At 37.3% G+C, this 16,520-nt stretch overlaps 1 protein-coding gene across 3 annotated transcripts in view; it reads right to left on the reverse strand.

The window, feature by feature from the left end:
- rph3aa (rabphilin 3A homolog (mouse), a) overlaps nt 1-12,790 on the reverse strand; it is a 42,413-nt gene extending 29,623 nt beyond the window's left edge. For 2 of the 3 annotated variants that reach the window (XM_042394775.1, XM_042394773.1), the window contains exon 1: nt 11,981-12,790. The gene's annotated coding sequence lies outside the window, so the exon portion shown is untranslated. Of the gene's footprint in view, nt 1-8,893; nt 8,926-11,980 lie in introns of those variants that run through there. The other variant, XM_042394776.1, reaches the window with a different exon arrangement.
- Between the last annotated feature and the right edge of the window lie 3,730 nt (nt 12,791-16,520).

Below are 16,520 nucleotides of genomic sequence, written 5' to 3' on the forward strand. Positions count from 1 at the left end.
AAAGATTAAACCGGTGGTTACCAAATGTTTTACAAAAAAAAATCAAATAGATAACATTTTGAGGCCCAAAGAGGTAAAACTCTAATATTTCACAAAAAATGATTAAAGAACTTTGGTTTTTCTTCTCTCCTACCCAATCTACCATCTCAAGACCCCTCAGATTAATCTTATGACCCTTACAAAGTAAATTTAGCTGGTAATACTTCTATACTTTTACTTAAATGCAGGACTTTTACTTGTAATGAAGTATTTTTGCATTGTGTTATTGATACTTTTACTTATGTAAAGGATCTGAGTAGTTCTTCTACCACTGGACAGACTTAAACTCCTTGTATACTTAAATATACTTGGCCAATAAAGCATTTCTACAGTATCTGCTGGAACTTTCCAAAAATGTTGGTAAAACAAACAAACAACCCATAGGTGAACCCATAAAGTGAGAAAAAATGACATCGGGCAAGTGTAAAGAAACAAAACCCATGATTTATTCTGACAGACAAAGGTTTCAGCTCAGCTGTGGTCCTCAAGGCAGTGAACAAATAGGTCCAGCGCCATCTTTGTTCTGGATGGTTTGAACTGACATTAATGGAAGAGACCTTTGTCTGATCCAAGCCTTTCTGTGTTCTTTATACCATTTATCTGCCTGTATTTGTGCACACATTGAGCATATTAAATTCTCTCAATTTTTTTGCATCTCTTAGCTTCCTTTTTTTCTGCATATTTCGACTGACCTGCTTGTGAAGCCTTTTTACATTGTCTCACCGAATAAATCATGTTTTTTGCTTCTTTACATCGACCTGACATCCTTTTTTTCCCTCACTCTATAGGTCACCAAGAAGATTATCCACCATCCTATGTAATAAATTTTATGTCTGAGCTCCAGGAGATAGTGATGCAGAAATGTAATATGAAAAAATACCAGTCCTGGATCAGGGCTACTGCAAAGTCTGACAGATTATCTGATGAACCACCTTAGTGATGGGAATTATGGCTCATCTTTCTTTTTTCTAACCAGTAACCTCTAAGTTACCCTGGATATCAGCTGGATGCAGCTCTGTCCCATCTTCAGCAGGACATGTGTCTAATATTTTGTGGATATTTTTTGGGGTTTTTTTACAATATTGAATACACGTTTGCGTTGACTCATTGATGAACGCCACTGCTCATGCAAGGGAATGCGGTTTGTTTTACAGATCTTTATTTTATTGTGCAACATATCACAACCTCTTGACTTTGTACTACATTGTAAGTTTCTCAAAGAACTTCAGTTCAAAGTCAAGAGGTTGTGATATGTAGCACAACTAGCTAACGAAACTCTGTAAACAGAACTGCCTTCCCGCACACGCTCAGTGGCGTCTGCCTTACACAGAACTACTCTCTGGAGACTGAAAATGTGATCACTGTTATTAGTCTTTGGAGCTGTTTCTAAACAAACTAACATGACCAAACTCTTCATAATGAAGGAACATGTCATTGACGTGTTTTTAATAGTTTTTGGACAACAACGGAGGTCTACGGCACAGAGGAATAAGATATATCAGGCTTTGGATACACATACAATACTTGTTAGTAGATCAGTTCATTGTCGGTTTGGATCCAAACATGAGATTTGTTGACAATCAGAAAAATAAAGAAAATCGGCACCTTTATCCTTTAAAGAAGTAGTCATTTTAACCCAAATCATGATCTTTCCCTAAATCTAATCACTAATCTAATCTAACTTTGTGTGTCAAAACCTGACCAAGTCTTAACCACAGTGTTATCCTAAAACATATTTATTTCAATGACATGTTTTGTTGTAATAGTTGATAACCTAAGACCAAACCCCAACAACGAAGGACAAGAGAAGCACACAGAATTAAACTGTTTAATGGGAAAACAAACTTCGCCACAAGGCAGGAATTATCCTTTAAAAGATTCATAGAAAGAATCAATGTACAAATTACGTTCTTTTACACTTTTAAGTCATTCATCCTGAGCTGTTAGATCCCTCATTGGACCTCAAATGAGGAAAGTCATCTCAGGAAACCCAGTTCAAACAACCTCATCTACTACAACTGCAAAATCCCCGTTATTTACGGTACACATAACATTCCCCAATGAGTCCAAACACTCCCATCTGAATTAGACTGGAACATCTCTACACACATTTATTCAACACACTCATGCAACTTCCCTCCTTTTCATTACTCATTCCCTTCGTCACACAGCTGAGAGATTTCATCCAAGCATCAATCCTCCATTATCATCGCCATCAATCTGCACACAAGCTTCATCCATTCATTCTTTCACCCATTCATCATCATCCATCTATCCGGTCTCACCTCCACTACACTCCTCCACTGAGGCTCGTCAGACTAGTGAGGAAGCAGCTTATGGAGCTTAGTTCTGCAAAGAAGCATCACCACCTACTTTATCCCCTGTCTGATGACTCTCTGGGGATGGTTAACCTTCGCATATACACACACATACATGCAAACCATTTGCTGATGACTCCTGGGTAAAGCCAAGCGTAGATATAAGAGTAATCTGTTCTTCAAATCCCAACATGGGTGGCTGAAAGCTTTGACGTCACATAATTTTCTAGAAAATCCTTCACCGACTCTGTGTAGCGGAGGAGGTGGCAGGACAACAAAACATGGGTGTGACAGATGGGTTTAAGAAAACATCAAACACAAGGAGGCTGACGGATGACAGGAGGATGGATACGGTGCTGTCGCTCATATGGGTGCATTTTTAGCCATGCTTCTGTTGCAATGTGGCTTTATAGATGGCAATGTCAGAAGGTTGGTGCACCAATTTGGTCCAGACAGAAATATCTCAACAACTACTGGATGTTTTTTCCTGACACAAACATTCATAGAATCCAGAGGATGAATCCTAGTACATGATCCTCTGACTCTTTGTCCAGTGTCACCATGAGGTTGACATTATTTGGTTTTGAGTGAAATCTCTCAACAACTATTGGATGGATTGACATGAAATTTGGTTCAGACATGCATGGTGCCTTGAAGATGAAACCTACTGACATTTGTGATACCCTAACCTGTCACCTAGAAAAAAATGGAGGCACCAGAGTGAACAATTTAGTCATTATATGGTTGATAAATTGTTGGGTTTTTTTGTCAGGTCACCAATGGGAATACTCCATACAGCCGCCATACCTTACTGGACATTTGATATTCTTGGACTTTTGGTTTAAACTGAACTCGACCCCAAGAGGGGACATAAGCATCAGCCGACCGGAAGTCGAGAATTGCCATAAAATTTGGTTCAGACATGAATTGCAATAACTTTAGTGATCCTGTAACATTTCTCTTGCACCACCAACAGGTCAAAATGTTCACTAATCCAGTGAAATATCTCCACATCTATTATACAGATTTGCACCTAAATTTGGTAAACTGACATTAATGATCCACAGAGGATGATTCCTACTGACTTTGGTGACCCCCTTAACCTTTCCTCTAGTTCTACCATTAGGTTGATATTTTTGGTTTTTAAATGAATGTTTGCTGGACTGGATTGCTTTGAAATTTGGTACACATATTAATATCCCCCACAAGATAAATTGTAATAACTATGGTGATCCTCTGACTTTTGATCTAGCACCTCCATGTGTTCAAAATTTCCAATACTTTATGACATTCACAGCCTCGGCTGTACTTTGTCATAAGTGCTAATTAGCAAATGTTAGCATGCTAAGTTGCTAAAATAAGATGATGGCAAACATGATACCTGATAAAATCAGCCTGTTAGCATTTTCATTTTGCACATGTTAGCTTTCTGATGTTAGCATTTAGCTCAAATCATCACTGTTCCTATGTACAGCCTCAGGAAGAGCTGTTAGCATGACTGTCAACTGTTAGTCTTGTTAAAATCTGAAATCAAATCTGTTTATTTGGATTTGGGGTGCTTGGTAGTCTATGTATTAAAGGGAAACGTTACACATCAGCATGTGTTTCCAGGTTTTGGGGAGTATTACTGTGTAAAAAGAAGTATAAAGCCTCTTGTGGCTCCAGAGGGAGCTGCTGTGCGAAATCTGATAAATTGCCTCAAACGATGTCAGCATCGGTTTTGGCTGAAGACTTAAGTTTGAAAATGAAAAAAAATCTGTGGGTGTGGAGTTAGAAAGAGGTGAGGTTACCAGACCCCTGTAGTGTCTCATCTCTGCTGGAGGCTAACAGCTCCAGGCTACATTAGCCGCTACTAGCATAAAACACCGGAATCTCAGGTTGAGCTGTCAGCAGTTGAGTTGCATTGTAGGTAATGTAGGTGCCAAGTTTTGTCAAGAAAGAAGAATGTATTTCTGCTGCATCAAACTGTCCGTTGTGAGTCCAACAATCTCTCGGTCCTCAATTGCTGACGTCTCTTTACTGTCTGTAATAAAGGCATAAAATTCCCCCTAAATAATTTCAAAAAAGTGAGGATGTCTCTAATCATCTGCAGGATTTTTTTAAAAACCAAAAGCAAATAATTGTTAAAAAGAAGAATACAAGTAACAACAGATGTAATTAGCAGCTTGTCGTGTGTACAGTATGTTTGCTGCGGCCATCTGCATGTGTTGCTCTGCATGACAAGTTCAATACGAGAGCAAACATCCATATGGTAAGTGGTGAGTTGAAATCACAGCTTCTCTCTGTCTCTGTGCGTGTGTGAATACACCAGAGGCAGCAGTGAAGCCACTAAACTGAGCCAAACAGAACGCAAACCTCAGGCTTATTGTCTATCTCTGTCTCTTTCTGTCTACTGTATCTGTCTCTCTCATTCCTCTGTGTGTGTGTGAGAGAGAGAGAGAGACTGCAGATCGAGGCAGTTTGTGAATCGTCTGACTTCAACAACGAGGAGGTCGGCTGCAGGATTAGAGCAGGACAGAGATAGAATAATGACAATGTACAAAATGTCAATGCAGTCTTTACGGCATGTTTCCGCTGTTCCCAAGAGGCCAACAAAATTAAAGTCCCCCTCCAGTCAAAACATGTGTTTTGCTCGTTATTCTCTTCAGTGTGCAGAATGATGTATGTGCAGAGTTTGTTTTCACATTCATCTGCTGAAGGAGGAAAGTTTCTCTGTGCTCACCGTAAAATCTCAGTTTAACACGTGTAGCTATGAGCATGATTTGTGATATCACAGCTACTTTGGAGCCAGTCGTGGTCCAGTATGCAACATATAAACTCTAGATAACGTCCGGAGAATCAGGTCCTGACATGGCACACATCAGGAGATTGTCCATGTCAGACACGTTCTCACTTACTGGACATACTACGGTTCGTTTAGGGATGAGGGGTGGTGCCTGGGTAGAGCGAGCAGGAGGCAGGACATGACGCAAGAAGTACGTGCGGTCACATATCTGGTCCATAATTTGGTCATAAACAACTGAGTCTCTTGCTGTTCCTTGAATTTGTCTGACGATTTTGGCGTCAGCCTTTACCGACAGAAGTTCCTGAATCTCGTTGTCTCTCCACATTTTCATTAGCATCTTGGTGTAAATGACCCTTCTTCTTCACCCCTGGATATTTGTATTCTTGCACGCCAGTCGCATGATAGAAACGGCACCAACACGCCAACTCGCTCGCTGTGAATTCTCCGGAAAATGACCTGCTGTATTCACACACAGGCTCAGTCAGACATTATGGACTTTGTAGTAGAGAGCTGGAAAGGTGAAGTTTGTTTCATGTCTGGTCCAACTGATTTGGACATTTGTTTTCACACATACAGCTCTTCTGGATAACTTCAGGGCTGCAGTGCATGTGTGAAACGGACTTTACACAAGTGTGATGTGGAACCTTAAAACACTGAGAATGGACTTCACAGTGAAGCAGGAAACATCTTGTGTACAGCAGCAAAACTTTTGAAATGAATAACACTTACATATTCAGAGATTATTTTCAATGAAGGAGGAGGAGTAGATGTAAGTTAAAGATTTATTAAGCAGCTTATTAAAGTTTTTTGTGGAAATAAAAACTTAAGGCCCCCCCTCCCAAGGAACCCACTCTGTTCTGATTGGCCAGTTTCTGGATTTGGAGGCCATGTAAACAAACAGTAGTAGTCAGATTTTACTTCTTTTTCTCATTCTTTACTTGAAATATAAACTTCTCAAATACATCTGTACATGTCGGAGCCCAAATCTGATCCAAACTATGAGAGTGGACAATATGTGAAACACTCCACAGCTACAGTAGATACTACTAGAAGTAAATACAGTTTAGGTTTTATGTTATTTGGGTGAACAGGGCCTTTAGTGTAGATGACCTGAGTTACATGAATTCCTTCAAATGTGTTTTAACCTGACTCTTCATCGGTTTAATAATAAAATTATTACTTTGTATAGAAATTGTAAACAAAGGCTCATATAAATATTGTTATATTATAATATTACTATGTGGATTACATGCAGACAACTAAAGATGCTACAAATCTAAAGTGCTAAATTTAATTTTGTTTTCTTGTGAGTATCTGAATGGTCGCTATGCCCCAAATTAGGAGCTTAAACTATAACAAACCAAATACAAATGCAAACAACACAAACACATGTTGTATTGTTTAAGGCTATAAAAGGCAGCTTTATATTGTTGGCATGTTTTATATGGGCACCTGTCCAGTTCAAGTGTGTGAAATTACCTCTTCGATCATAAAACTGGGGTCAAGTCCGTTCGGACCTAATCCATTTAAGCAATCAATTGAAATTCATGAATTTCCCATTTCCCATTACTACCAGTGAGAAGTGTACCACGTGAGCTCATTCACTGGAGCGTTTAGCAATTTGGACGGTTGAGATGTACAGTAATTGACTTTCCTCCTCCTCAGTTGTGCAGCTGAGGCATTATCGTTTCCAGCACTCGGGAATTCTCACAACACAGCAGGAGCAGCAGATGTGATGCACGAATCCACAGTGGCCAGAAGTGTTTGATTAGCAGTGTATCATGGCCACACTGGAATTGTTTACAGCCAGGAAGGATGTGTCAGAGAAACAGAGCCGTAAACAGAAAAACCGCTATGACACTTTTATATGCTGCTATGTGTGGATTTCTTTCCTGCATGGCCTGAGTTGCCCGTCGGGGCCTCGGGGGAAACATGTCTGACAAACACAACCGCCACCAATCTGTGGATCAACCATTCATAGACTGTGACATCCCCTCATATGCAGAAATGTCTGCTATATTTGCCTCCTGAGACATAGACATTCAGTCAGGGGTCCAGAAGTCAGACCAGACGCTTTGTTGTTGTGTTTTTACAAGTCAAGCGTCTTTCTGACTCTGACTGTAATCAGTGTGAAAAGGACATCAGTGCTGTTTTAGTAATTTCACATCTACTCTACAGTTTTTTATGTTTTTCCACAAATATTCACTAATAAATATCATCTCAAACACATACGTGAAAAAAACAACACTTGTCTTTAGACAAGAGCTTTGATATTGGACGATACTGTAAAACCCCAAAATACGTTTAATGACGTTTTTGGCAACTATGATAGATCTGGGAAAGATTGTGGTTTTGACAAATAAACTATGGTTAAGGCATGGTTAGGGAATGTTAGACAACTTAAACAGCTGGGTAAAGTTAGGGTTTGGTTGAAGTGGTTCTCCAGTGATTTAGTATTGTATGTCCATGAAGCTGGGGGACTTGCAAAAGACGGATTTAAAAAAAAAAAACATGTCTACATGTCTAAATCAATGCAGCAGTATGGAGAAGTGTCAAGGAGAAAAAAAACCCCAACAACAATTAAATTAAATCTTTTGTGCTCTCGATTTGGCATAATTTATCAGCTTCATGTCTTTAGTCTTGTCTTGTGTGTACACTTCACAGTCTCACTGTGGTTCACTTGGATGTAATACAGTTTGATTTTAATCTTGGACTGAGATATGAGGATATACTTGGTGTTTTGGCTGTTAAAGACAACATTGTGTTACAAGACAGTAAAAAATATTGATGATACTGCGCATGTCATCCCGTTCATAAAAACTTCTTCTTCATTGTCTTTGTCAAACAAAATTGACTGAATGTGCCGAACCAAAGGTATTTGCTGCCATCTAGAAGGAAGAAGGCAAAATAATGTGAATATGAAATATAATATGAAATTGAAAGGAGAGCAAATCATTAAAAAAAACATCTCCATGACATCTCTCAGGTTCCCAGTACAGAGATTGCACAGATTGTTTTAAAATTTTAGTTCCCGGTATGAATCAAGCTCCCAAAACACTTCTTTCCTACATTTCCCATGATGCAACTCACTGATGCAACAGCATTAGACCCTCCCTGCCTGAGAAATACCTGCGTCTCTTAAACTCCACATTCCCAGGTTGTAACACTCGGTTTCTGTTATACAGTTGAAGTAATCATCGGGGTTACTTTCTGAAACTTTACAAAACTCCTCATGAAGACATTTCACATCTGTTTTCACAGGCTGAGCTGTATTCCTTGTGACGAATAAACTGATCTTCATTTGTAAAAACAGTGCAGTGTCCCTTCATTGTAAGGCATATTTCTGGAATGATTGTAGTTACAGTTAATAAAAAAATCTGTGAGAGGATGCAAATGAATGTCTGGTGCACTACACACCCATCTGTCATCTACTACTTCCACAGCTCTACTTTCAGCTTTGCTCACATAAGGGCAAAATATATTCCTGCATTTGTTCCTGGATTCCTAATTCCCAGGATACTTGACTATCCTAGGAATATGTGTTTTTATAATTTGGGTGAATTGTCCCTTTAACAAACTGGGTTCCATTTAACTTAAGTTTACTTTCAGGTAATGGTTAATTAACCTCATATTGACAGCAGATATCTCATCACTAAGATGTTTTTTCTCCTAAAAGCAGCACTTAAGACAATTACATCTTGACTGCAAACATCTCAAAAAGCACTGATGCAAGAAGAAAATAAAAACCTACAGCAAGAAGTATTTCCCCTGAGTTCAGCAAGCGGGGAGTGTTGAGTTGGCGTGAACCGTTTCTGTTCAAGCACATTAGCCACATCAGTCAGCAACCTGTATAATCCACCACCACCCACCACACACAAACTGTAGTCAATACGGCTGATTGGGGGTCAAAAGGGGCATTCAGTAGGGATTACAGGGAGCATGGGAAAGAAGAGGAGGCTCGATAAACTCGACTGTGGCTGCGGATGATAGACCGAATAAAAAAAGTGAGTGTTATAGTATTGCAAATTGATTTCACACACACACACTAAATCCATGCCTCAATTCTTCCTCCTCTCTCCTCGTCCCTTCCTTTGTAGCTTCACTGCTGCCACTAAACGTTAGGCAGTCAGCTTTGTGTAAGGATGGCTTCTCTGGAGATGACCAGTGACTAAAACAAAGAGACGACAGAGCGCCTCTTCATCTCTGCTGCACACATTTCACTGTCCACTTTGTGAAAGACTGTATTTCCTAATAGCTTTTGTATTTTATTTTATTAAGAAATAGTCCGACCTTTAGGGAAACAGCCTGCACTTATCGCTTTGTTGCCAAGTCAATACCACTCTCTTATATGTCCGTTAAATATGAAGCTACAAAGGAGACAGTTAGCCTAGTTTAGCATAAAGACTTGAAACAAGGGGAAACAGCCATCCTAGCTAGCCAGTAGAACTAGCTGTTTGTAAGTTCAAACTTTGCCTCGTTATAATGTCAGTGTTTACTAAGTGCAGGTTTACACATCACTAATTTAAAACCTAAATTATAAACTAGTTCTTAAGTACAGATAATCAGTCAGTAAATGTCTTCAGCTACTAACTGCCAAGTGTAACTGTTGCGTTAGCTAGCTGAATGAACCAACTGACAAAAGTAACGTTAGCTTATGTTATTGTTATAATTTAAAGCTTCTTGCTTTTTTGTATGTATGTTTTTTTGGGGGGGTGGGGGGGGGGGGGTTGTGTTTTTGTTTGTTTTTTGTTTGTGCTTGTGCAGTAGTGTGGAGGATGTTTGTGTAGATTTGTTTTGTTCTGGTAAATAATTTTAAAAAAAGCTTTATATTGCTAATATCTGAGCCATTTAGACTAAAAGGATATGGAAAAAAAATACACTAAACCTCAAATTACAAAACTTTATGCCAATGTCATTAGACTAAATGACCAAATAACACTGGTTAGCTTAGCATAATTGGCTATTTCCCGCTCACTGTAAACAGCATGAATACTAATAATTCTTAAACACATATTTCTCCAGGTATGCAGATAGAAATAAAATAATGTTATATCTATATTCACAAAGTATTAGCAGTTAAGTTCATTTTATCTTTTGGCGATGAAAACTGTTTTTGGAAGTTATGGTACAGTTCATGATGCTACAGTGACTTCATAGTTGGTTGCTTCTTATTGGACGGCGTTACAGGTGTGTCCTTGCAACTTGTTTCTACATTACTAAGTGTTTACTAGATGAGACATGTCTAAAGTTTTAATGGTGCAACCTGATTCAGTAAATCACTAGTTAGTAGTAACTAAGAATTTAAGATGGACTTTACACCCAAACTCATGATGGAGTCACAAACAGCTGCTGCAACACAGTCCTGCACCTCTAAATCTCACGAATTAACATTAACATATCATGTTTGTTTATCTGTAACAAAGTGCAAATGTGAAGTTGGTAAAAAAAACTTTTGTGCTTTCTCGCTGAGAGTTAGATGAGAAGATTAATACCAATCTCATGTCAGTCCATTAAATATGAAGCTTTCAAGGAGAGGGTTAGCCTAGCTTTGCATAAAGACTGGAAACAAGAGGAAACAGCTAGCCTGGCTAGCTCTAAATCTCACTAATTAACATGTTTTATCTCATTTGTTTAACTGTACAAAAATCAAAGTGTAAAAGTTATGTTATGTTTTTGGGGGGAGTTATATGTTGTTGTTTTTACATTTTACATGTTTTTTTTTGTTTGTTTTGTTTTTACAAATTAAGGCATTTTTTGGAAATGTGCTTTTTTGCTTGCTAAGTGTTCGATGAGATCAATACCTGCTTTGTGTCTGTTCGTTAAATATGAAGCTACAAAGGACATGGTTAGCTTAGCCTAGCATAAAGACTGGAAACAACGGCTAGCCTGGCTGCTCTCTGGGAGTTATGTGCAGCACATTTGTTGTTTTTACACTTTTACATGTTCTTTTTTTTTTATTAAAGCAATTGTTTGTCATTTTGCGCCATACACTAATTTGCTTTCTTGCTAAGTGTTACATCAGAAGATTGATACCACTCTCATGTTTGTGCATTAAATATGGAGCTAACAAAGGAGACGGTTAGGTTAGCTTAGCCTAAAGACTGGAAACAAGGGGAAAGAACTAGCCTAGCTCTGTCCAAAGGTAACAAATCCACTTACTAGCTCAATAAAAACTGTAAAGCTCAATAATTAAAATCTTAATATCTCAACTTTATCACATATTTAAAAAATCTTTTATCTCCACCTTCCGCCATGATAAATGTGTATATACAAGCATGCTACTGTGTCCAGTCCATAGTGTGGTGTTAGGGTGGACCATTGTGTTGTGATGATGACTGACAAAGTAATTAATAAGCTGTTTGAATCATTCATTTATGAGTCATTTATCCCCGCTCACTGCTTTCTTTTCCTTTGTGTTCCTCCTCTGCCAGCTGCCAGTGCCTGAGGTAAATTGACAATGTGAATCGTAGTATACAATTCAGATCACATCAGCTATCTGTGAACACTGTATTTAAAAGACATAAAACAAACATTGAATGTATCTCAAGAAATCACAATCAATCCTCCCTTTTCTGCGGTCACAAATCACATCAAAGTGTTTTTTAAATTTAAATAGTGAATTTGTTTGTATTATTTTACAGAAGACACAAAAGGTATTTGTGGAAATATCAGAAATGTTCCTTTTAATTAAACAGCTTATTATTAGGTATGCTGCTATGAAGCAACCTGGAATGAAAAAGTTGAAACTAAAAGCCATGAAAGGTCATAATTAAAAAAACAAAAACAGTTAAAACTCTTAAGCTTTTAAAATAAATAAAAACAGACTGTGTCGTCTTACCTTAGGCTTCCGAGCAGATGTGGTGTTGTTCTTTTTCTTTTCTGTCAGGATGAGAGCTGCTTCTCTGTGACACACAATGTTACGACAGCAGCTCTGTCTCAGCATCCAGCATCCTTTCCTGTACTCTCCTCCTCCTCCTCACTGCCAGCCTCCTCAACACACACTGTAGTAAAACCCTCGCTCCGCCTCCCTCCCTCCCTCGCTCCCTCCCTCTCTCTCTCTCTGTCGCTCTCTCTCTCTCTCTGTTTAACTAAATCCGTCCACTCTCATCTCATCAGCAGAAGAAGACTAAATGGGAATGCCACTTGGCTTGCCAATTGCTGGCAAGGCAAACTACAAGATGAAATGACAGGAATATTTTAAAGGCTGTGATGTTGTATACATTGTAAACTTGCTCTTGATATCTGGGAAGTATTATATTCACACCAGCAACTCTAGTGTATTCAAAGACATTTTTAGCATATATGTAGACACCCTGAACTGTGAGGCCATAAGAACTATATCTATATATGGATAAACTGTCTCTAATATGAGCTAAACCCTCAAGAACCACCTTTATTTATTCTGTTTTATGTCATATCTGAATCAGATGGCTTTTATCCTGTATTTATTTTTTGTTTCGTTATTTCACTACTGTAAAAAACTCTGGATAGATGTATTGATAAATCCTGTCTGTATTTTTGATGGATACAAATATTTAAATATCCCCTTAACACATGTTTTAAAGGATATGTCTGGCAATTTTCTACATTATTCTTATTGCCAACAAATCTCATGTGCATAGCTAAACTCACTAACAAGTATTGTGTGTGTATCCACAGCCTGATATATATTATTCCTCTGTGCCGTAGACCTCTGTTGTTGTCCAAAAACTATTAAAAACACGTTAATGAGCCACACCGCTGCACTGGGTGACATGTTCCTTCATTATTAAGAGTTTGGTCACGTTAGCGATCACGTTTTTAGTCTCCAGAGAGTAGTTCTGTGTTGTTGTACATATCTGCTGTACATATCACAATCTCTTGACTTTATTATATTTATCCTCCATTACATTTATCTGACAGTTATAGTTACTTTTAAGATAAAGATTTTACATTAAAAAAAACACATTATAATCTTATAAATAATAATAATTATTAGTCTTTATTAAACAAGGACTGTGCATAAAAAACATTAATCTCAAAATGAGAAGAGATGATTTATGCCAGATTTAGCTTTAAACTAATCTGCAGTCTCTAGACAGATACACATAAAATTAAAATACACTGTTAAAGATTTAAACCAGTGCTTTTCAACCTTTTTGAAATTGTGACCTCCCACAAAAAAGCAGAGTCTAATTGTGTCTCCTTGTCACGTTTCATGTGTCTATGAGCTGTCATCACTTTCACCAAAGAGAAAATTCCCCTCTAAACTTCCCAGATTGTTTCATTTAAACAGCTGTTTGAGGACAAAGAGGTTAAGTTGTCAAATATTTCACACAAAAAAGCAAAGATTAAAGAAAATGCCATAATATAAATGCAAATTTGTGCATCAGAACTTTGTTTTTCATCTTTCCCTCCCATTAATCATCCCATGATCCCTCAGATTTATCTGTTTTATATATAATACAGTATATTTACATGTAAAGTGATTTAATACCAGCTTGTTTTTTATGCCTTTTATGTCTTCAAATGATATTTAAAATGAATTTTGCTGTTAATACTTCTGTACTAGTAAGATTTTGAATGCAGGACTTGTACATTGTTGTATTAGCACTTCTATTTAAAGGGTATGTATAACAATTTTTGTAATTTTCTGTTATTTTTAAAATGTTATGATGTCGGATGTCTGTGTTAAACATGATCAAAGGTCCAAAACTTAAGGTGAGCATATGTAAAAAGGCTTACAAATACAGCAGCAAATGTGAAAAATAAAACTGTAACACAGTATATTTACATGTAAAGTGATTTAAAGCAACTTTTTTGTGCCTTTTTTGTCTTCAAATGATATTTAAAATTAATTTTGCTGATAATACTTCTGTACTAGTAAGATTTTGAATGCAGGATTCTTACATTGTTGTATTAGTGCTTCTATTTAAAGGGTATTTGTCACATTTTTTGTAGTTTTTTGTTATTTTTATACTGTTATGATGTTGGATGTCGGTGTTAAACATGGTCAAAGGTCTTACAAATACAGCAGAAAATGTGAAAAATAAAACTATAACACAGTACATTTACATGTAAAGTGCTGTTTTCATCTTCAAATCACTGAGGATATTAATAATTCAATGTTTTTTAAGCTTATGCTATGATATCTTATTTAAATAAAGTTATATCACTGTAAATAAAAAATGTATTCACATATCAACAGACAGACTGCAGAGGGTTAATTTTGAATGCAGAACTCGGAGTGCTTTTACCTTGTTATATTAGTACTTCTACTTAAGTAAAGGATCTTCTTCCACCTCTGACATCTTCTACGATCCCCAGTCAAACTATTACATTCCTGTTCTGTTATTGCTTGATAGATTAAAACCCGCTGCTGCATATTTAACTCTGTGTTTCTGACTGTACACATGTGCCGCACAAGACTCATATTCACGCACCATATGGGAATAAGTTACTTTCTAATAGATCTATTTTTGGTTCTTTATTTACCCTCAAGCAAAACAGCTGCACTTATTATGTGCAATACAATACAAATCCAATAGGCCTGCTGCACTGTGCAATTAGAGACCATAATGATTATGTAATTCTATTATTCAGCAAACGTAGCCAAGGGTTAACCTTAAGCCATTTTCTAGAGCTGGTCACTGGAGCAACAAAGCCTGTTACTGGCACACATGTGGGATGTGACACCGACATCTGAAGGTATTGAAATAAACATCAGCATCTGGGGACACACTATGATTTATTGATTTGTAGTTAGTGTCCCTGAGGACCACTTTCTGCCCTCTGAAGGTTCAGCTCTAATTAAACAAATGCCAGCCAGTCATTTAAAATGTGCTGTACTGGCCGGCCTGTTGTTGCCCTCTTGTGGCTCCTTTGTTGTAATGTCTAACAATTTGCCACTGGCTCCCCCCCCCCCCCCCCCCCCCCACGTCTGTTCTGTGTAGTTATGGTACATTGCACACTTAATTGTCCAAACATTTCGGAAGGCTATGAGATTTGCATGAAATTGAATGTTAACTCAACCTTGAAAAAGCACCAAAACAGCCTGTTTGCGAGCCAGACGATGTGAAGAGAAGAGTCAACAGTTTCCTCAACAGAACAGAGATTTGAGTTTGTGTTATATTAATTTAAAAAATAGTTATGAATAAATCAGGCTTTAGTGAGGCCTTCTTTCAGTCTGAGAGTCAGGTTTAGTGAGGTTCAGGTGATTAACACGTGTGTTAGATTGATCCTCACAGCATCCTCAAAGCCCAGCGAACAGGAAGTGATGCAGGAAAATAACATAAAATAAAATATAATTATAATCTTTATTCATACAGCACTTTTAAAAACAGTTAGGAAGTGCTTTACATGGTTGAACCAGGATCACAATGAAGCGAGTAAAATCAGACAATTAAAATAATACAAAATAAAATGGAATAAAATACACAATAATATAGGAAAAAAACCTTTTTTATTAAATTAAAAAACATTTTTAAAAGTTGATTGACAGTAAATTAATCACCAGAAAATTGGACAATCATCATCATTTTTTTTTCTAGCAAAAATGCCAGTTGTGCAGATTTTCAGCAGTAAATACTGTTTTATATTGTGGTAAATTGAATATGTTTTTGTTGCACAATACAGTCATCTAGAATATCTCACCTTGGACTCAGAGGAAATTTCTGACATTTTTCAGAAAAAAAATTAATAAAGAAATATTTGACAGCTTTAGTTGCTTTTCAGATGAAGATTTGACACAATGGATAATATAACAAGCTTTTAAAATACAACACATTGTTAAAGATGAAACCAGTGGTTTCCAACCTTTTTGTCTTTTGACGTCTTACAAAAAGCAGTGTGTAGTCGGGGTCACATTTCACATGTCTATGAGTTGTTAACAGCTCCACCAAATAGTGATTTTTCCCTCTAAACTTCTCACATGCTTTCATTTCAATAAATGTTCAAATGATCCAATGTTTCACCAAAAATCAAAGATTAGAGAAAAAGCCCAAAAACTGAAAACAGATTTGTGTATCAGAACTTTGTTTTTTCTTCTTTCCTCTCCCATTAATCATCTCACGACCCCTCAGATTTATCTGATGACCCTTTGGAGGTGTCCCGACCCCAAGGTTGGGAACCACTGGACTAAACTAGCTAACTGTATATAAAGTAGTGTAAACTAGCTCCACCTCCAGCAGCTACAACAGTAACATGCTGCTCTAACACTGATGCTTCACTATTAATAATCTAATGATGTCATATATAATAATATATCAGTCAGAGGGACCAAACCACTACTTTTACTGCAATACTTTAACTACATCAAGCTCATAATACTTATGTACTTTTACTGTAGTAGGATTTTTCATGCAGGACTTTTACTTGTAATGGAGTATTTGTACATTGCT

The sequence above is a fragment of the Thunnus maccoyii genome, chromosome 19 (genome assembly GCF_910596095.1).
Source record: "Thunnus maccoyii chromosome 19, fThuMac1.1, whole genome shotgun sequence".
Classification (NCBI taxonomy): Eukaryota; Metazoa; Chordata; class Actinopteri; order Scombriformes; family Scombridae; genus Thunnus; species Thunnus maccoyii.